The sequence below is a fragment of the Suncus etruscus genome, chromosome 4 (genome assembly GCF_024139225.1).
Source record: "Suncus etruscus isolate mSunEtr1 chromosome 4, mSunEtr1.pri.cur, whole genome shotgun sequence".
Taxonomy (NCBI): Eukaryota; Metazoa; Chordata; class Mammalia; order Eulipotyphla; family Soricidae; genus Suncus; species Suncus etruscus.
In genome coordinates, this window is record NC_064851.1 from 150,629,869 (window position 1) to 150,650,945 (window position 21,077).

At 44.2% G+C, this 21,077-nt stretch overlaps 1 protein-coding gene across 1 annotated transcript in view; it reads left to right on the forward strand.

Moving 5' to 3' along the window:
* The first annotated feature begins 1,289 nt into the window (after positions 1–1,289).
* The window catches only part of GPAT4 (glycerol-3-phosphate acyltransferase 4), a 62,688-nt gene continuing 42,900 nt past the window's right edge, over positions 1,290–21,077 (forward strand). The window contains exon 1 of the mRNA XM_049771859.1: positions 1,290–1,362. The gene's annotated coding sequence lies outside the window, so the exon portion shown is untranslated. The remainder of the gene's footprint in view (positions 1,363–21,077) is intronic.

The following is a 21,077-nucleotide window of genomic DNA, read 5'->3' on the forward strand; positions in this document are numbered from 1 at the left end:
AAATGGTGTTTCTCCCTGCTCAGAACCTAAAGAAGCCTGCCATGTGGCTTTTACAAAATGGCGTCCCTCATTCGGAATTCAGGTCCCAATAGAACCACCATTCGGTTGTGTGCCGGGCAAATGCCCTATCGCTATGCTATCTTTCCAGTCCCAGATTTTCCTTTTTAAAATGAAAATATTTAGCAATTGGTTGCACAGAAATGTGACTGTGAATATATTTAATACCACTTGTATATTTGGAAATGATTTAAGATGGAAAATTCTGTGATTGTTTTGTGACAGGTCCAAAACAAGGTAATTTAGTGACTTTAGTCCCTAAATGCCCTCATATCACTAATCACAGTGGATTCCACTCTGCACACAATCTGCAAGAGTCATCCTTCAACGAAGTAGCCAATACTCAGATCCTGATGTCACTTAGAAAGATGGAACCACACTTTTTTTTTCTGCGTGGCCACACCCAGCATCGCTCAGGGGTTCCTCCTGGCTCTGCGGTCAAAAATCACTTCTGGGAGGGGGGTGGGGGACGTCGACACACACACCATATGGGAAGCTGGGGATTGAACCTGGGTTGGTCCCAGGTGGGCCACTTGCAAGGCAAACAAACACCCTACCCATGGAACACCATCTTTTTTTTTTTTTTTTTTTGTCATCAGTCTGGGCCCATTTTTCCCAACCATCATCTGAGGAGACATCCTTGGTCCTGAATGCATTAAAGAAGGGAGAGAAGCTGACCCAGTAATGGCCACACACAGCATAATACTAGCCTGGGGGATATTCCTCAGCCTCAAAATTCATGCTTATCCTTTTCCTGGCACACTACTCAGAAGGCCACCCTGCAAGTTGCCCTGGTTCCTCTGATCCTAGAAGCATCTTTGAAATGGGAGAAAGGAACCCCATCTTTGGGGGAGGCTCTCTTTTTTTTTTTTTTTTTGCCACACCCAGGGGTTCCTCTGGGTTATGCGCTCAGAAATAGCTCCTGACTTGGAGGACCATATGGGACGCCGGGGATCGGGGAATCGAACCACGGTCCGTCCTAGAGAGCCCAGGGCGGTGGACGGGTGGGGGGGGGAGGCGGCGCGCGCATCCTCAGCCGAGCCGGCCCCGCCCTTCAAGCCCACCCCCACCCCCACCTCCCGCGTGCGCGTGCCCGCCGCCCGGGTGTGTGCTTAGACAGCGGCGGGCCGGGACACGCGGGATCACGTTCGAAAGGCGTAAGACAAAGAGCGGGCGCGCGCACGTCCTCGCGGGGGCGCGCACGCCTCACGCACGCCGCGGCCGGCAACGGCGGCGGCGGCTCGTGCGCGCGCGCGCGGGCGGGCGGGCCGGGCGCGGAGGAGTCTGGATCGTCGGAGCCCACGGGTGAGTCTGGGAGCGTGTCGTGTCGGCCCCTCCGGAAGGAAGGAAGGAAGGAGGGAAGGTCACTGGCGTGGTGTGGGGGGCCGGGAGCGAGGCGTGGGGTGCAGCGGCCGCGCCAGGGCCTCCTCCAGCTGTGGCAGTCCGGAGACACCGCTGTCACCGGCGCTGGCTGGGCTTGCTCGGACACTCCCGCCCCGGGACGCCGTGCAACGTTGCGGGCCCCTCCCAGTGCACCCCAGCTCTGGCCCTGAGCCCCACAAGCCTGTCTGCGGCCCTCCCGAGCCCCGCGTGCTTCCCTGGCTCATCCTGGGGGAGCAGCTTGAAACATGGGGCTTCCCAGGGATGTCCCTGTGCTCTGTGGGGTTTTCCAAGACACCCCATTTTTTTGCAATGCCCTCTCTTGCACCCCTGGCCTTGCTCCCCACAAGACACCCCTCAGCCTGAAGTTTCCAAGTTGACAGCCTTTTTTTTTTTTTTTGGAAAGACCACTAGGCTATACCTACCTACCCTCTGTGCCCTGGAGCTTGCCATCTTTTCAGAGGATTTTTTTCTTCTTCCCTGGTTTATTGTGCTGACTTTGGGCCCCAACTTAGAGAAGAAACCCCTTTTCCCCCTACTTTAGTTGAATAGTGCTGCCCTGTTTTGCATGCAGATTTCTGTCTGTCCCTAGCTCTCGCTAGGGGAAATGGTGTGAAAAAAAAATATTAAGACTTGATGCCCCAAGACTGTATGAAAGAAAAGAGGCCTGTAAGAATACCAACCAGTCCTGGTATCTTTTTGTCACTTTGGCTGTGGTGTTGTTTTCATTGTGGTAGTATGGAGTATTTTAGACAGAGAGAAATAGAAGTGTGGACCAGCTGGCATGGACCTACCCATCATCCAGTCATAGTAACTTTTGGTTGCAAACCTGTTCCATCCACTTTACTCTCCCATCTACCTCTGGGATAGTTCATGTCCAAAGTAGCTTTAGATGAAAAATGTATTATTCTTTTTAAATTTAAACATAATGGTTACAAGGTTGTTCATAATAATTATTTCCCCCCACATGCACAGATAAAGTTGTTCATAATTGTGTTATAGTCATACTATGTACAACTTTTCACCAGTGTACATTTCCTGCCACTGATGTCCCCAGTTTTCCTCTCACCCTCCCTGATGTCCTTTTCCCTTCCTGTTTCCGGGGACATACATATATATATATAGGTTTTTGGGCCACACCCGGCGTTGCTCAGGGGTTACTCCTGGCTGTCTGCTCAGAAATAGCTCCTGGCAGGCACGGGGGACCATATGGGACACTGGGATTCGAACCAACCACCTTTGGACCTTTGGTCCTGGATCGGCTGCTTGCAAGGCAAACGCCTCTGTACTATCTCTCCGGGCCCAAATATATTATTATAAAGCCAAAGTCCCCAAAGTTTTTGGCCTGCCACCATCTCCTTTTTGGGGGGGGGGAGCTCTCCCCTGGAAATCTTCTTTCAGTAAATGAACAAAGTTCCCTCCAGTGTCTACACACTCCAGGAAGTCACTGAGGAAAAACTGGTATAAAGTCATACATAATGCTCTCGTGTTTTGTTTTGTTTTGTTTTGCTTGGACCGAGGGGTTTGCGCACAAGTGGTGCTCAGGAGGTCTCGGCAACACTCCCATCCCAGCTTTTTTTACTGGAGACTTTGATACTTGGGGGCACCAGAGCCATATCTAGTGTTGGGATGCATATATGAATAAATGCAAGGTCTGTAACCTTGATCTGTCATCCTGTCCAGGTCATGATGCCCTTTCTTAGGGGTGAGAGGGGTGGGAGATATACCTGGCTGTCTTAGGGTTTTGCGTTCAGGGATTTCTCCTGTGTGGTTGGCCATGTGCTAACTGCTGTACTATTGCTCTGGCCCCTCCTGATTACTTTTAAATGGACAGCATACAAAGGGACCTTGTAGGACCACAGAGGGGCATCTAAAATGACCAAGTATCTGGAGGACAGGATAAAACTAAAGTGTTTACATAACTTTCAGATTATTTTGTCTTTTTTTTTTTTTTTTTGCTAGGAAGGTGCTTAGAGGACTGGGAACAATTCCTGATGATTCTTGGCCAACAAGGCCATCATTTCAGTGTGTGCACCTTAAGGATGGTGCTTCAAGGGCCCTGTAGTGCTGGGGATCACCATCTGCATCCAGCAATGCTTTAGGGACCCGGTGGTGCATCAGCTGCATGCAAAGCATGTCCCTTAGCCCTGCATTCTCTTTCTGGCCCTGCTTTTTTCTTTGTTTTGTCTTAAGGCCATACCTGGCAGTTCTGCTGAGACTCGGGGAACTTTATGGGGTGCTAAGGATCAAACCTGGGATTGGCTAGTGAGATCCTTCCTGCTGTACTATGGCTCCAACCCCCAGCCTTTTTTATTTTTGATGAGCTCTCAAAATTCTGAGAAGATCAATGACCTGTCCAAATGTACAGGGAATAAGTAACTCAGCTGAGGCTGGAAGCATTTTTTTTTTTTTTTTTTTGGTTTTTAGGGCCACACTCGTTTGATGCTCTGGTTACTCTGGCTAAGCGCTCAGAAATTGCCCCTGGCCTGAGGGGACCAGATGTGACCCTGGGGATCGAACTGTGGTCCTTCCTTGGCTAGCGCTTGCAAGGCAGACACCTTACCTCTAGCACCACCTCTCCGGCCCCTGGAAGCATATTTGACAGCTCTCTGTGAAATAATTCTGTCTTTGGTATCATATTGCCTACCTTTGATGTGGAATTGTGTGGGTGGGAAATTATATGAAAGGGTTTGAATGAATATACAAGATATTTTCCTCCATATTCTAAAATAAAACTGGAGATGTATCTTAAGTTACTAAGCTGAATTGGAGGAAATGAGAAGATACAGTTTTTAGAAAATATGGGGAGATAGTTCAAGCCCCTGGACCACATGCTTTGCATGCTGCGGCCCTGTCTTTAATCTCTAGTGCCACATGGTCTCCTGAGAACTAAGCCAGGGTGAGCCCTCTGGGCACTGCCAGATATAGACCCTCTCAGCAAGAATCTTAGGGAAACTAATGATTTGGAGTGTACCTATCAGGTTTGGTTTCATCGCAGAATAATAGCACTTAGCAGCCACCCCTAAAAACATCTTTCTTGTGATTAATAGATCAGAATTCTCAGTTTTAAACTACAGTTTGTATACTTATACCATCCAGTTTCCTTTTTCTGAAGGAAGACCTAAACAATTAGTTTTTTGTCCTTGCGCTTTAAATGGGCGGCTTTTAAAATAGGGATATCCTTTTAACAGGAAATACTTGATTCTGAGTTTGCTTTAATGTTCACTTTGTTCTTTTGTAACATAATTGGTGGCAAATGTACTTTCAGGATGAATTTTCCTAAGTTTATGACCTGAACACAAGCAGGTGTCATGCACATCAAATTTATGGAAATAGGGGCCATAGAGATAGCACGGAGGTAGGGCATTTTCCTTGTATGCAGGACCATGGTTCGAATTCAGGCATCCCATATGGTTCCCCGAGCCTGTCAGGAGCGATTTCTGAGCCAGGAGTAGTAACCCCTGAGCACTGCCGGGTCTGCCGGAAAAACCAAAAAAAAAAAAAAATTTATGGAAATAACCACATATGGGTGTCTCAGTAAATCATTACTTCCAAAGACATGGGGTACGAGGTGGTGTGTTTTGTATGTATGCTTACATCATTTTGTTTGTCAGAATATTGTAGCACTCACCAGTAATGTCATTCTTCTAAAGAATTTACTACTTCTGTCTTTTGTGTGTATCACAAAAGGTGACTAAATTCTCTTGCTTTCTGGAGACAGGTGGTCGATCATGAGCTATATTGCACAATTTTTTTTTTTTTTTTTTTTTTTTTTGGTTTTTGGGCCACACTTGGTGGCGCCCAGGGGTTACTCCTGGCTCTATGCTCAGAAATCGCTCTTGGCAAGCATGGGGGACCATATGGGATGCTGGAATTTGAACCACTGATGGCCCTAGTAGGCTGCTTGCAAGGCAAACGCCCTACCGCTGTGTTAGCTCTCTGGCCCCTGCACCATTTTTTATTCCAGTCAAATAGAATCACACTGGGGCCTGAACCATGGCGCAAGTGGTAAAGCATCTAACTTTCCTGCTCTAGCCTAGGATGGACCGTGGCTTGATCCCCTGGTGTCCCTATTTGGTTCCCCAAGCCAGGAGCGATTTCTGAACCCATAGCCAGGAGTAACCCCTGAGCGTCATGGGGTGTGGCCCAAAAACCAAAAAAAAAAAAAAAAAAAAAAGATAGAATCACACTACCACACTATGGCCTGTCCTTTACTTCTTACTGTATCAATTTCTAGGAGATTTGAGTATCATATGTCAGTGTATCACAGAGCTGCTCTTGTATATTGCCTGATTAATGCTTTTTAAAAAAAGGTTTTTAGGGTTTATTGAAATTTTTAAGTGCTTCCTCCTTTAAATTGTCACAGTCACCTAGACTTTTTTGGGCACTTCGCCTCGTATAATGATTGTTAGTGTATTTGCATTGGTAAATCCTATTAAACTGTAACCTTAAGGGTCAGGGAGATCAGTCAGTCTGAGGACTAGAGCTCATGCCTGGCATACATGAGGTTGGACTTCCATCTCTGATGTATGTTTACTTCAGCACTGCTGAATGTGGTTCTGGTGGACCTGGTTTGTGTATGTGTGGGTCGCATAGCCTGAGTGCTGAGCCATCCTGCCATGGGAATCTCCTCCCACTCTCCCATAGGCCTCAGAGCACCGCTTGGGAGGCCCTGCCAAAACAGAAAAATCTATTTTGTGCAGCGCTAGAATAATGCTTTATTTTTTTTTTTTGTTTTTTGTTTTTTTGTTTTTAAAGCATGGTTTTGTTGACTTTTTGAAGTAATAGAAATTTAAAACTAATAGGGAAATATCCAGGGAAGCCTTAACCTGTTTGTGTTTTCTCCAGCCTACGATATGTTATTTTAAGCCTGAGATAGGTTACCTTTAAATATTTTGATTCATGTTATCTAATAGAAATATAAACAATATATAGTTTCAGAGGGGAGGGCCCTACACTTGGCTGTGCTCAAGGGATCATTCCTAGCAGTGCCTATGTGGTGCCAGAAATCAAACCCGATGGTCCACAAGCCAGGTAGGTGTCTTACTCGCTATACTATCTCTCCTGGTTTTGGATGTAGCATTTTAAATTTTGTGGTGTGCACTTTTTTTTTTTTTGCCTTTTTTGGGGGGTGCTCTGCGCTCAGAAATTGCTCCTGGCTTAGGGGACCATGTGGGACACTGGGTGTCCGTCCTAGGTTAGCACATGCAAGGCAAATGCCCTACCATTTGCACCACCTCTCCGGCCTGTGTTGTGCACTTTTTTTTTTTTTTTTTTTTTTTTTGGTTTTTGGGCCACACCCGTTTGACGCTCAGGGGTTACTCCTGGCTATGCGCTCAGAAATCGCCCCTGGCTTGGGGGGACCATATGGGACACCGGGGGATCGAACCGTGGTTCGTCCTATGCTAGCGCTTGCAAGGCAGACACCTTACCTCTATCGCCACCTTCCCGGCCCCGTGTTGTGCACTTTTATTAAAAAAAAAAAGCTCAAAATAATTATAATTTGTTTAATCCAGATTATTTTTTCAACATGTAACCAATGTACACATTAATGAGATGTTTACATCTGAGTTTTCATGCTATGTTATTTGAAGTTCACTTTGTATTTTACAGTTAAAGCTCATTTTAGCTTGAGCCTGCCATGTCCAAGTAAGTGCTCACGAGTAAGGTGGTTAGTGGCTGCTATGTTGGACAGCACAGAATTACGGTCAACTAAATTTAAAGATGAAGAAACATTTCATATTGTGTAGTAGCACTCATTTCTGAGGTTGAAACAGAGTTTGGGGTTGTATTTTCTCTTTCATCTTTTAGGTGTCCTTTTCTTTGCCCAGTTTGGATTGTTTTGAATTTACTGCTGGTTGAACAAAGATACTTCACGTTTTGTTCTTTTGTGGTGAAATGCCTCCCTCCAAATAGGATGTTTCATTTTAGCATCTTAATCATTTTAAGTACACAATTCAGCAGTAGTACTTTTTTTTATGTTGTGTGTTTATTGGTGAGGAAAGATTTGATTTCTTTTAAAGTTATTTTTATTTTTTATCATTTTTTAAACTTGATTGATTGATTGATTGATTGGTGTTTGGGCCATACCCAGCGATGCTCCGGGGTCACTCCTGGCTCTGCACTCAGAAATCGCCCCTGGTAGGCTGGGGGACTATATGGGATACCACAGATTGAACAGTGTCCCTCCTAGGTTTGCTGCATGCGAGGCAAATGCCCTACCACTGTGCTGTCTCTCCGGCCCCACAAGTTATTTTTTTTTTGTTTTTGGGTCACACCCGGCAGTGCTCAGGGGTTACTCCTGGCTGTCTGCTCAGAAATAGCTCCTGGCAGGAACGGGGGACCATATGGGACGCCGGGATTCGAACCAATCACCTTAGGTCTTGGATGGGCTGCTTGCAAGGCAAACACCGCTGTGCCATCTCTCCGGCCCCACGTTATTTTTATTTTATAAATAAATTAAATCCTTTAATTGAATCACCTTGAGATAGTTACAAATTTGTTCGTGATTGAGTTTTAGTCAGACAATTTACAATACCCATTCTTTTACACCAGTGCACGTTTCTTGCCACCAGTGTCCCTGTTTCCCTCTCCCTCCTGCCCTCTCTTTTGCCTGCCTCTATGGCAGACATTTTTATTGTCTGTCTTTCACTTCCCTTTATTCCTTTTAGACACTGATTTGCAAAAGTGCTACTTAAAAGGTATCATGTGTGCTACTTTGTCTCCTTTCAGCATGCACTTCTTGTCCAGTGATCATTTTCAGCTCATTGTCATAGAGTTCCCTTCTCTGCCCTAACTGCACCCCCTTGTATTTGTGGCAAACTCCTTGCCATGGACTGACCTCCTGACTCTCGACTCTTGTCTTCAGGATTATTACCATACTATCTTATTTTTTAATCATTCCATGGAATATACCCTAGGGACCCCAAAACACAATGCTGCAAAGCCCTCTGCACTCCTATGTTCATCTTGCAGCACTGTTCACATGACCAGAATCTGAAAACAACCCAAATGCCCAGGACAGATGAGGGATAAAGAAACTATGGCATACTATGCAGCTGTTAGGGAAAAAAACGAAGTCATGAAATTTACTTATACATGGGTGAATATGGATATTATGCTGAGTGAAATGAGTCAGAGGGAGAGGGTTAGAGAGAATAATTACACTCATTTGTGACTTTTAAAAAAAGGCTTGTGTTACTGTCAAGAGCTCTCCTGGAGTAAAGAGCCAGGACTAAGCCCTGAGCACCACTGGGTTTGGCTCCAAAACCAAGAAAAAAAAAAAAAAAGAAAAGACTAAAATGACTGGTGAGTTCAGAAAAAAATGGTAGTTAAGGTTCATGCTTGGCGTGGCCCCAGCTAATCCCCAACAATATATAGTTCACCGAGAACCATCTGGAGCAATCCCCAATATAGGCCAATAGTAGCCTCAAGCACATCAGGTGAAACCAAAACAACCCGAAACAAATGAAACCTAGTAACAGGAACGGGAGTGTGACTTATGTGACAGCATACATTTTGTACATATGTGATGCCCTGAGTTCAATACGTGGCATATTATGCCTCCCACCCTGGCGCAACATTGAGCAGTCCCTGGGAAAAATAACTATAACAAAACTCAATAATAAAATATAGTTAGAAAAATCTTAACAGTTCAGCAGAGAAGTTATACTGATGGAAAATGATAAATGTGAAGAAATGCATATGGGTCATTTAGAAATATTAGTTAAAAAGATACTAACTCTTGGTGGGCCTATGCAAAGAACAATTGCCACTCTAACACCATTTTTACTGTGCTCCTTTGACTCTAATCCTTAAAAAGAACCCAGTTAAGATTTGAGGTTAACTTAAGCTAATATGCATGAATATGGAAATGTAAAAAAAATGCTATGCCTGTAATGTTTAAGGAGTTATGTAAGTTTTATGGCTTTAGATTGCCTTGTGTGCTGTTAAGAAATATTATAGTGTGTTACAATCTTAATGTTCTATGGATGAAATTTCAAAGTTGGGATATCAGCAAGGGGACTTCTGAGAATTATGTTATGTATTGTCCTTCCACTGTAACTTTACCTTGTCCTCTTTCTTTGCATCCTTGTTCTCATAATTAAAAATAAAAAAAAATTAAAAAAAAAAAGATACTGGGGCCGGGCGGTGGCGCTCGAGGTAAGGTGCCTGCCTTACCTGCGCTAGCCTAGGAGACGGACCGCGGTTCGATCCCCCGGCGTCCCATATGGTCCCCCAAGCCAGGAGCGACTTCTGAGCGCATAGCCAGGAGTAACCCCTGAGCGTCACCGGGTGTGGCCCAAAAACCAAAAAAAAAAAAAAAAAAAAAAAAGATACTAACTCATATCCATTAGTATGTCTAAAATGGTAGACTGATTATGATTATATCAAGTGCTAGATGGAAAAGTAATAGAACTTTTTATACTTAGTGGTCAAGCTTTTAAGGTTTATGAAAAACTAAGATTGTTCTTACATATTTTCCTAAGAGAAATAGAAGTCTCTGCCTATAAAAAGACTTGTAAGTTGCAGCTTTATTTTTGACAGTTCCAAACTAGAAAACCCAGTATTGCATGAGTCTGCTAACTGTGGAACTGTATACTGTATATACTTGAAACTATACAGTGGGATATATGCAGCAACATGAGTAATTCTCAAAATGGTTATATCAAGATAAGAAAGCCAGACAAAAGGGATTTTGGTTTTGGTTTTGTATTTTGGACCACATCCACCTGGGCTCAGGGCTTTCTCCTGTCTCTTCTCTCAGAGATCATTCCTGTTGGTGCTCGGAAACCATATGGGGAGTCAGAGATTAGCCTTGGTCAGTCACTTGCAAGCTAAGTTCTCTGCCCATTGTACTATTTCTCTGACATCCACAAAAAGAAAAAGAAAGGAGGCCGAAGCAATAGCATAACAGTAGGTGTTTGCCTTGCATGCAGCCAGCCGATTAAGGACAGACCTGGTTCAATCCTCAGTGTCCCATATGGTCCCCCGAGCCAGGAGCGAGTTCTAAACGCATAGTCGAGAGTAACCCCTGAGCATCATCAGGTATGCCCTCCTCCCCCAAAAAAGGCAAAAGGCCAGGGCGTTACTTCCATTTATATACATAGACATAAACTATACACACATATTTTATTAGAATGCGTATAATTATACAAACTATTATAAAAGCAGCAACTTTAAAATTGAAGTTCTTTTTTAGTTTTGATATATATCCAGCTGTGCTGAGGGCTTAATCTGTGTATACTTGGGGATCACTCTTGGTGTTGTATGGTTCGGACTTTGGGATGCCAGGGACTGGACCCAGGTTGGCCATGTGCAGAGCAAGTAGTGCCTTGCTCACTGTATTGTCTTTTTAGTCACATTGAGTTTGTTGGGTAACTTGTATTTCTTTGGTTGGGTAACTTGGATTTTATTGCTCTAGCAATTTATGTTGTCCTTCCCTAAATTGATGAAAAATACCAAGATATCCATCCTCTATTATTTATCCTATTTCTTCTTGGGTTTTCACCCATGCTTGGTGTTGCTCAGGCCTTATTCTGGCTCTGCTCAGGGATCACAAACTGTGCAGGCTCAAAGGATCATGTGGGGTGCTAGGGATTGGGGACAGGGATAGAACTTGGGTCAGATTCATGCAAGGCAGGGGGCCTTACATGCAGTATGGTCTCACCAGCCTTTGTCCTTCCTTTTTGCAGTTTTGAAGATCTGTTACTGTCGCAAAAACTTTTGGTATCTCATTATTATTGTCCAGATCCAACACTTGGGGAGTTAATACCTAAGTCTGGTTAAGTATCTAAATAACTTTAGATACTTTAAGTATCTAAACTTTAAGTATCTAACTAAAACCCTGAAACTGAATATATTTGTTTCTTCTAGTGGATTGAATCATTCTACAGCTTATAGGCTGTTTTAGACCACTTATTTTCTCCAATATTGATGTGGACTGTGTATATACTATATTTTTAGTTCTGTAGTGCTTAGGTTCAATTCATTGTTTTAGCTCTGAGTGCAGCCCCTTGTCTTTGGAAACACTTTTGTTTGTTTGGCCACACCAGGTGACACTCAGGGGTTACTCCAAGCTTTGCGCTCAGAAATCGCTCCTGGCTTGGGGGACCATATGGGATGCCGTGGGATCAAACCTCGGTTCGCCCTAGTCTAGCGCGGGTAAAGCAGACGCCTTACCGCCTTACCGCTTGCGCCACTACTCCGACCCTGGACACACATTTTAACCCCCACCCCCCAGGCAGCAGCATCTTATCTAAATGCAATTTTTTTCTTTTTAAATAATTAAATTCTTTAACTGAATCTCCACAAGATACACAATTACAGAGTTGTTTGCCATTGAGTTTCAGTTATACATACAATATCCAATACCCTTCACCAGTGCACATGCCCCCCACCATTGCTCCCTGTTTCCCTCTCTTTGCCCCCCTCCTTCCTCTATGGCAGACATTTTTCTTCTGTCTCCTCCCCCCTCTTTTTTCCTTTTTTTGGTTTTGTTCTTTTGTTTTGGTTTTGTTTGTTTGGTTATTTATTTATTTATTTTGGTTTTTGGTGACGCTCAGGGGTTACTCCTGGCTATGCACTCAGAAATCACTCCTGGTTTGGGGAGTCTGGGGATCAAACCGCAGTCCTTCCTAGGCTAGCACACACAAAGCAGACATCTTAGAGCTTGCGCCACTACTCCAGCCCTGGACACACATTTTAACCCCCCCACCCCCACCCCCATCAGCAGCATCCTATCTAAACGCATTTTTTTTCTTTTTAATGGGTGGCGGACATCGCTGGCCTCAGAAAACCTCAGGCCTGGCGCGACCCCGCCCGGGACGCACTGGGGACAGTCCGCCCCGGCCCCCCTCCCCTGCACGAGGCATTCTTTTTTTAAATAATTAAATTCTTTAACTGAATCACCACAAGATACACAATTATAGAATTGTTCAACATTGAGTTTCAGTTATACATACAATATCTAATACCCTTCACCAGTGCACATTTCCCGCCACCAATGCGCTCAGTTTCCCTCTCTTTTGCCCCTCTCCTTTCTTTATGGCAGACATTTTCCTTCTGTCTCTGCCCCTCTTTTTTCCTTATATGCATTGTTAACCTCATTTTTGGGGGGGGGCACACCCAATTGCGGTCTGTCCTAGGTTAGCCACATGCAAGGCAAATGCCCTATTGCTTGTGCTACTGCTCTGGCCCCTAACCACATTTTCTAATGAGAAAATTTTCAGTTATGGAACTTGGTTAGTAAGTCCTAACCAAAAGTTGTGAAAAATAAAATAGCTCAATTCAACGTGAAGAAATGTTTATGGTACAAGATACTGGATTGAATGTGGCTTAGTTAGAACATACATTCAGGAACCAGAGTGGTAGCACAGTGGTAGGGCATTTGCTTTGCACATGGCTGAACCAGGACAGATCCCGGTTCGATCCCCAGCATTCCATATGGCCCCCGAGCCAGAAGAAATTTCTGAGCACAGAGTCAGGAGTAATTCCTGGGACCAGGAGGAAAAGAAGAATATACATTTAAGTCTTCTGACCACATACATCAATGTGCCATAACTGTATCACATATCCTGTACCACTGACAAGTTTCTCACTAACCAGTCCAGACCTGCCTTCCACATGGATGACTCCGGATCAGTTCCTGTCATACTTTACAGTCCTTCGATCACTATTCGGAGTAAGTCTTGAGTATAGAGCCAACAGTAATCACCAAGTGTCACCAGGTTTGATCCCCAAACCAAAATAATAATAGCAACCCTTAACCTTGCAGTTATCAAATCTGATTGTACCGAAGTCTCTTCAAAACAAACCCAGGTTTGTTCACAAAAATACCTATTTATTTTAAATGATTTATCTTTTTTTTTTTGGTTTTTGGGCCACACCCGGCAGTGCTCAGGGGTTACTCCTGGCGGTCTGCTCAGAAATAGCTCCTGGCAGGCATGGGGACCATATGGGACACCGGGATTTGAACCCAACCACCTTTGATCCTGGATCAGCTGCTTGCAAGGCAAACATCACTGTGCTATCTCTCCGGGCCCTGAATGATTTATCTTGATGAGCTAGAGATACATTCTGAAGAGAGTTGGTATTACCGAAAATAGCCAAAGGAATAGTTTTCAGAATGTTCACATTATGCACATGTTGGTTATCAAAGCCTAGGTATCGGGTTTTTTGACTGAAAAATCATATTTTGTGTAACATTGTTTCAGAATCTTTAGTGATTTTTTTTTCCTGGTTTCCTCATATATCTCCTTTTATCATCACTAAGGATGCTGGTTCTGATATGTTGGGCCACTGGAAATCACAGACTCCAGCTTGGTTAGGGTATTCTAAGCACCTTAGGCAGTATTATTATTTTTTTGTTTGTTTTGTTTTGGGGTCACACCCGGGAGGCTTGGGGTTACTCCTGGCTCTACACTCAGAAATCGCCCCTGGCAGGCTCTGGGGACCATGTGGGATGCTGGGATTGGAACCACCACCGACCTTCTGCATGCAAGGCAGATACCCTATCTCCATGTTATCTCTCCAGCCCTGAGGCAGCAGTATTTAAAAACTTCTCAGGGAGGAGAGATAGCAGGAGGTCATCGGTTGAATCCCATATGGTCCCCTCTGCCTGCCAGGAGCAATTTCTGAGCCTGGAGCCAGGAATAACCCCTGACCACAGCCAGGTGTGACCCAAAAACTACCAAAAAAAAAAAAAAACCCAACAACAACAGAACTTCTCACTAGATAGCACAGCAGGCGTTTGTCCGACCAGGACCTAAGGTGGTATCCCCCGTGCCTGCCAGGAGCTATTTCTGAGCAGATAGCCAGGAGTAACCCCTAAGCAACTCCGGGTGTGGCCCAAAAATCAAAAAGAAAAAAGAAAAGAAAAACTTCTCACTAGCATCCTGTCCTGAGTTTTTGGGAAATCCCAGATTTTGTGTTGGTATGATACTAAGTCTTCTTCCTAGCAAAAGGAGCTTAGACTAACAAGTGTTGTAGTTTGTGTATTTAAGGGATTTTCCTAGCATTGTGAAGAAGGCATAGGCTCGATATTTTTTTTGTTTGGGGGCCACACCTGGTGATACTCAGGGGATACTCCTGGCTACGTGCTCTGAAATCGCCCCTGGCTTGGGGACCATATGGGACGCCGGGGGATTGAACCACAGTCCATCCTAGGCTAGCATGGGTAAGGAAGCCTTACCGCTTGCACAACTGCTCTGGTCCCCTAATATTATTATTATTAATTTTTCTTTTTGGTTTTTGGGTCACAATCAGCAGCTCTTGGGGGTTACTCCTGGCTCTACACTCAGAAATCGCTCCTGGCAGGTTTGGGGGACCATATGGGATGCTGGGATTCGAACCACTGACCTTCTGCATGCAAGGCAAACTCCTTACCTCCATGCTATCTCTCCAGCCCCCTAATATTAGTTTTTTAATTTTATTATATCCTCGTGTTTTACCAAGTTTTTCATAATAGTTATTTTACCAAGTTTTTCATAATACAGTTATTCTAGGCATTGAACGTTTAAACACTAACCCCAGACCAGTGTGACCAACCCCTTCACCAGGTTCCCAATTTCACACCTACCACCCTAGCCTGCCTCCATGCAGCCACAAATTTATTTCATGATGTTTGTTTTTGGGCCACACCCGGTGTTGCTCAGGGGTTACTCCTGGCTGTCTGCTCAGAAATAGCTCCTGGCAGGCACGGGGGACCATATGGGACACTGGGATTCCAACCAACCACCTTCGGTCCTGGATCGGCTGCTTGCAAGGCAAACACCGCTGTGCTATCTCTCTGGGCCCTTCATATTGTTTGTTACAGCACAAAGTCAAATGGAATTATCAAAATTTAAATGAAAACAGGTTACTTTGATATTATTGTTATAGCTCTCCATGATGTTATTAAAATAAGTGCCTTAAGAATTTATTGGGCTGTAGTTGGTACTAGTTGACCTGTGTTACCGTTTAGGCTTACTGAACTTGGTCGGTTACTATGTAACTTCTCATCAGATTATCTGGGCCTTTCTGAGGGTTTAGGGGGGTGGCATTAAGTTGTCTCAGAAAAGAGAATCTGCACCTACCCCTTCCTGAAAATGCCACAGATGTACAGCCAGGAGCATACTACCTGAGATTAGTCCTGTGAAGCTAGGCTATTTCTATTGTGTGCAGGGTCTGGGATGTGTAGATCTCTTTTATTGGGGGCTGGGAGGATTTTGCCACACCTGCGAGTGTTCAGGGTTTACTCTTGGCTCTGTGCTTAGGGATTCTTCCTGGTAGTGCTCATGGTACCATATGGAGTATGAGGGATCACACCCAGATCATCTGTGTACAAAGCAAATGCCTACCCACTATAGTATTGCTTAGACCCCTGGATAGCTATTTTTATTTTTTATTTGGTCACACCCGGCTGCGCTCGGGTTATTCCTGGCTCTCCTCAGAAATCGCTCCTGACAGGCTTGGGAGACCATATGGGATGCCAGAATCTGAACCACCATCCTGCATGCAAAGCAAATGCCCTACCTCTATGCTATCTCTCTGGCCCTGTCTATTTTATTTTTTTGGTATTTGGGCCACACCCGGCAGCACTCAGGGATTACTCCTGGCTCTCTGCTCAGAAATTGCTTCTGGTGGGCACAGGGGACCATATGGGATGCCAGGATTCGAACCACCGTTGGTTCTGGCTCAGCCACTTGTAAGGCAAACGCCCTCTCACACTATGCTATCTCTCTGGCCCCTGAATAGCTATTTTTTTCTGGGCTGAGGGATGTTGGCCCACACCAGGTGGTGCTCAGAAATTAATCCTGGCTCTGCACTCAGGAATTACTCCTGTTAATTCTCCGGGGACCATATGGGATGGGGGGGGGGGGATTGAACCCGGGTGAGCCAGGTGCAGGCAAGCATTTTACTTGCCCTACTCTTGCTCCAGCCCCGAAATATCTTTTTGTTGTTTGTTTTTGTTTTTGGGACCAAACCTGGGGTTACTCCTGGCTCTGTGCTCAGAAGTCGCTCATGACAGGCTTGGGGGGACCAAATGGGATTTTGGGAATCGAACCCAGGTCCATTCTGGGTTGGCTGCGTGCAAGGCAAAAGCTCTACCACTTTGCTATACCTCTGGCCCCTACATATCTTTTTTTTTGTTTTTGTTTTTGGGCCACACCTGGCGGTGCTCAGGGGTTAGTCCTGGCTATCTGCTCAGAAATAGCTCCTGGCAGGCACGGGGACCATATGGGACACCGGGATTGGAACCAACCACCTTAGGTCCTGGATCGGCTGCTTGCAAGGCAAACGCCGCTGTGCTATCTCTCCGGGCCCCATCTTTTTTTAATAGATAAATGATATTTCATTGTATGCTCTATTACCTACTGTATGTATTATGTTTCTTTTGGTACTATAAACCATGTTGCATGTTCAGTATAGGGTTTCTCAATCTCAGCACTATTAATAGTGAAGTTGGATCAGCTTCTTTTTTGTCTTAACCTGTACATTAGGGTTGCTTAGTACATCCTGTTCCTTACATACTAAATGCTAATAGCACCCACATCCCAAATTGAGACAACCAAGAATGTTTGCAGATATCACCGTACGTTCCCTGAGAATTAAGAAATTGTTGCTCGTAGCAGCCCCCTCCCACACCCAGCATCTTGCTAGGAAACGGTCTAACTTGACAACTAATCTCCGAAAAACCCTGATGCTTCCTAATCTTCCCAGGTAGACAGGTCCTGGCTGACATCACTGGCACCGCCTCTGAATGAGAGTGGGCACATTTCCCCCTTCTACCTGAAGGCACAGCAGCCCGCAGCCATACCCATCACCCTTTTAACACCAGAACCACAACTGAACCTTCTCAAACTGCCAGTCTACCAAACTGTTATAAATCTTTAGATCCTGGACCATGCGGCTGCATACTGCATTCCTCAGAATTTGATAGCAAAGCCAGTAGGATCACAGCAAATCTGATGGGAAGTTGCATTGAAAACAAAGCTCGGTGAGCCCAAACAAGACTCAGTTAGCACCAACCAGCCCAGTAAGTCCTCAGACAGAGCCTTTAGCAACACCAGTGAGAGATATTGACAGTTATCGCACATTGATCTTATTCATCTACACTTGATTCTAATTGCCTTTGTGTTGTAACAAACAATATGAAGTAAATTTGTGTCAGGAAGAGGGCAGGCTTGGGTAGTGGATGGCGAATTGTGGACATTGGTGGAAGGCAGGTCAGACTGGTGGTGAGACATTTAATGCCTGGAAAAAAGTATTATAATATTATATATTATGTATAATATATCTTTTATATATATATTTACCTTGGTAAATAGAAATTTAAATATTGCTATAGATTGAGAATTAATGTTTTAATTTATTTTTTGTTTCTTTGTTTTGGGGCCATACCCAATGATGCTCAGGGGTTACTTCTAGCTATGTACTCAGAAATCACTCCTGGCTTGGGGGACCATATGGGACGCCGGGATCAAACCAGGGTCTGTCCTAGAGAGGCCGCATGCAAAGCAAACACCCTATCGCTGTGCTATTCCCAGTCCCTATGTTCACTTTTTTTAAATATACTTGGCCATTTTTCCCAACATTACTTGTCGAAGAGTCTTCATTGCTCCACTTTGTATTTCTTCTCCTTTATCAGAGATCAGTTGATCGTATACCTGAGAATCATTGTGATATGCAAGTCTATTCCATTGATTGGAAAGTCTATTCCAATATCATGCTGTTTTATTGACTACTGCTTTATAATATTGTTTGAAGTTGGGGAAAGTGATGCCTCCCATCTTTTTCCCAAGGATTACTATAGCTATTCATGGTTGTTTATTGATCCATATGAATTAGAGGAGTGCTTGATCTACTTCTTTGGAAAATACCATGCTACCCTTATAGGAATTGCACAAGTTTGTTCAATACTTTGGAAAGTATTGCTATCTCATTTTATTATTTTGTTTGTTTGTTTTTGGGTCACACCCAAAAACAGGGATTACTCCTGACTCTGCACTCAGAAATCGCTCTGGCTGCTCAGGGGACCATATGGGATGCTAGAATTCGAACCACCATCTGTTCTGGGTCAGCTGCATGCAAGGCATGCCCTACCGCCGTGCTATCTCTCTGGCCCCAAGTATTGCCATTTTAATGATGCTAATTCTCCCAATCCATTGGTAAAATTAATAGGGAAATGTTTCCATTTTCTTGTATCTTGATCCTTCCTTCTTACCTTTCTTCCTTCCTCCCTTCCCTTCCTTCCTTCCCTCCCTTTCTTCTTTCATTCCTTCCTCCATTTCTCCTTCCCTCCCTCCCTCTTTCCTTCTGTCTTCCCTCCCTCCCTCCCTCCTTTTTCTACATAGCAGCTTTCCTAAAATTTTTCATCCCTGACCTCTTTTCACCAGATAAATAAATACATCTTGACTAGGGAAGTGTTGCAATGCCTTGTGGTTGATTTGAATTAGTTTGGGCATTCAGAAACTTTCTGCTGTTGTCAAAATTTCTAGGAATCTTAGATTCAGTTACAAACCCATATGCATGCATGTGTACTCTTTCTCTCTTTTTCTCTCACTGTGGTATTGGATATAATGTTTTATATTTTCGTGTCTACAAAATGCTCATAAAGAAACAAAATAATTACCGTGTTTTCCTGTGTATAAGATGACTGGGCGCATAAGATGACCTCCTATTTTTTCCTGTTAAAATATAGGGTTTGGGCTATATTCGCCTTATAAGACTACCTCTCTTTTAACACACAACAAATGGAAATTAAAAAAAAAATAAGAGAAAAAGAGTAGAACCCTCAAAGATTAACAATATATGTTTAATAAAGTTAGACTTTGGAGTGCCAGCAGTCGTTTTACATTTGTCATTTGTTGTGAGTGACTGTGATGGGGGGTGGTGGTGTTTGGGTCATATCCGGCAGTGCTCAGGGGTTGGTTACTCCTGGCTCTATGCTCAGAAATTGCTCCTGGCAGGCTCAGGGGACCATATGGAATGCCCGGATTTGAACCACCATCCTTCTGCATGCAAGGCAAATGCCATACTTCCATGCTATGTCTCCAGCCCCATGACTGTGTGTGGGTTTTTTTTATTGTGATCTACATTGAGAGCAGGGAGGAATGGACTCCTCCAAGAGCAGTTGACTGAGGTGCAGTGATTAATAACAGCTAGAGGGAGACAGAGTACCTCCTCTGTGTCCCATAAAAGCTGTGCTATCAGGGGCCGGAGAGATAGCATAGAGGTAAGGCGTTTGTTTGCCTTGCATGCAGTAGGTAGGTGGTTCAAATCCCGGCATCCCATATGGTCCCCGAGCCTGCCAGGAGCGATTTTTTTTTTGGGGGGGGGTCACACCCGGCAGCGCTCAGGGGTTACTCCTGGCTCTATGCATTTGAACCACAGCCCTTCTGCATGAAAGGCTAAGGCTTTACCTATATGCTATCTCTCCAGCCCCCAGGAGCTATTTCTGAGTGTAGAGCCAGGAGTAACCCCTGAGCACTGCTGGGTGTGATCCAAAAACTAAAAAAATAAATAAATAAATAAATAAATAAATAAATAAATAAATAAATAAATAAGAAAGAGCTGTGCCCTTAGGCATTTATTTTTAATCAAAAGATACCTTCCTTTTGGCATTGACATCCCTTTGGATTCTGATAAGTTATGGTCCCCTGAAGTAGAAAGTGTAAGAAATCAAACTGAAAAGAAGTGTTTGGTGGGGCTAGAGTGATAGCCTTGTGAGTGACATTTGCTTTGCACCCAGCCAACCCAGGTTTGATCCCTGGCATCCCATCTGATTCCTCAAGCCTACCAGGATTGCTTTCTGAGTGCAGAGACAGGAGTAACCCTTGGGTTCCACCAGGTATGGCCCATAAAACAAATACAAAAATACAAAAAATAAAGAAGTGGTGTTTGGTTTTGCAGTTAGGAGTTAGAATAGTCCATGCCTTATGATTGAGTCGGAATTGATTTAGATGACATGAGTCAAATATTTTCATTTTCTTCCCTAGGATACTTTCATATTATTTAAGTATGAAATTATTACTTGGTATACATATCCTCTTTTGCTTAACTTTTCTCAGCATATTCTCAACGACTAAGTAACCTAACATAATGTATGGCACAGTGGTGTGTGTCCAAAAAATGTTTATTGAATTAGTCATTTTAAGAACTGAGAGCCCCTGAAAATAGGATCAGGTGCCAGAGAGATAGCATGGAGGTAAGGCGTTTGCCTTGCATGCAGAAGGTCGGTGATTTGAATCTCAGCATCCCATATGGTCCCCCGAGCCTGCCAGGAGCGATTTCTGAGTGTAGAGCCAGGAGTAACCCCTGAGCACTGCCGGTGTGATTCCCCCCACCCAAAAAAAAAGAAAATTGGATCATTTGAAGGCATAAGGACTATAGTTTGGGCCTCAGAGATAGTACAGGAGGTAGGGTGCTCGCCTACTTTGCATATAGCCAGTACTAAATTGACCCCTGGCACTGATTATAGTCCCTGAGCACAGAGCCAGGAATAAGCCCTAAGCATCTCCTGATGTGACCTCTCACCCCTTACCCCCAATTAAGAACCATAGTTTGCCATTTATGGGTGAGTTTAGTTTATCAGTGGTCTGTGCTATCCTACGTTGAGTTAGTTTTCCTTCTGAAAGGCTTAAACACTTACTAAGTTT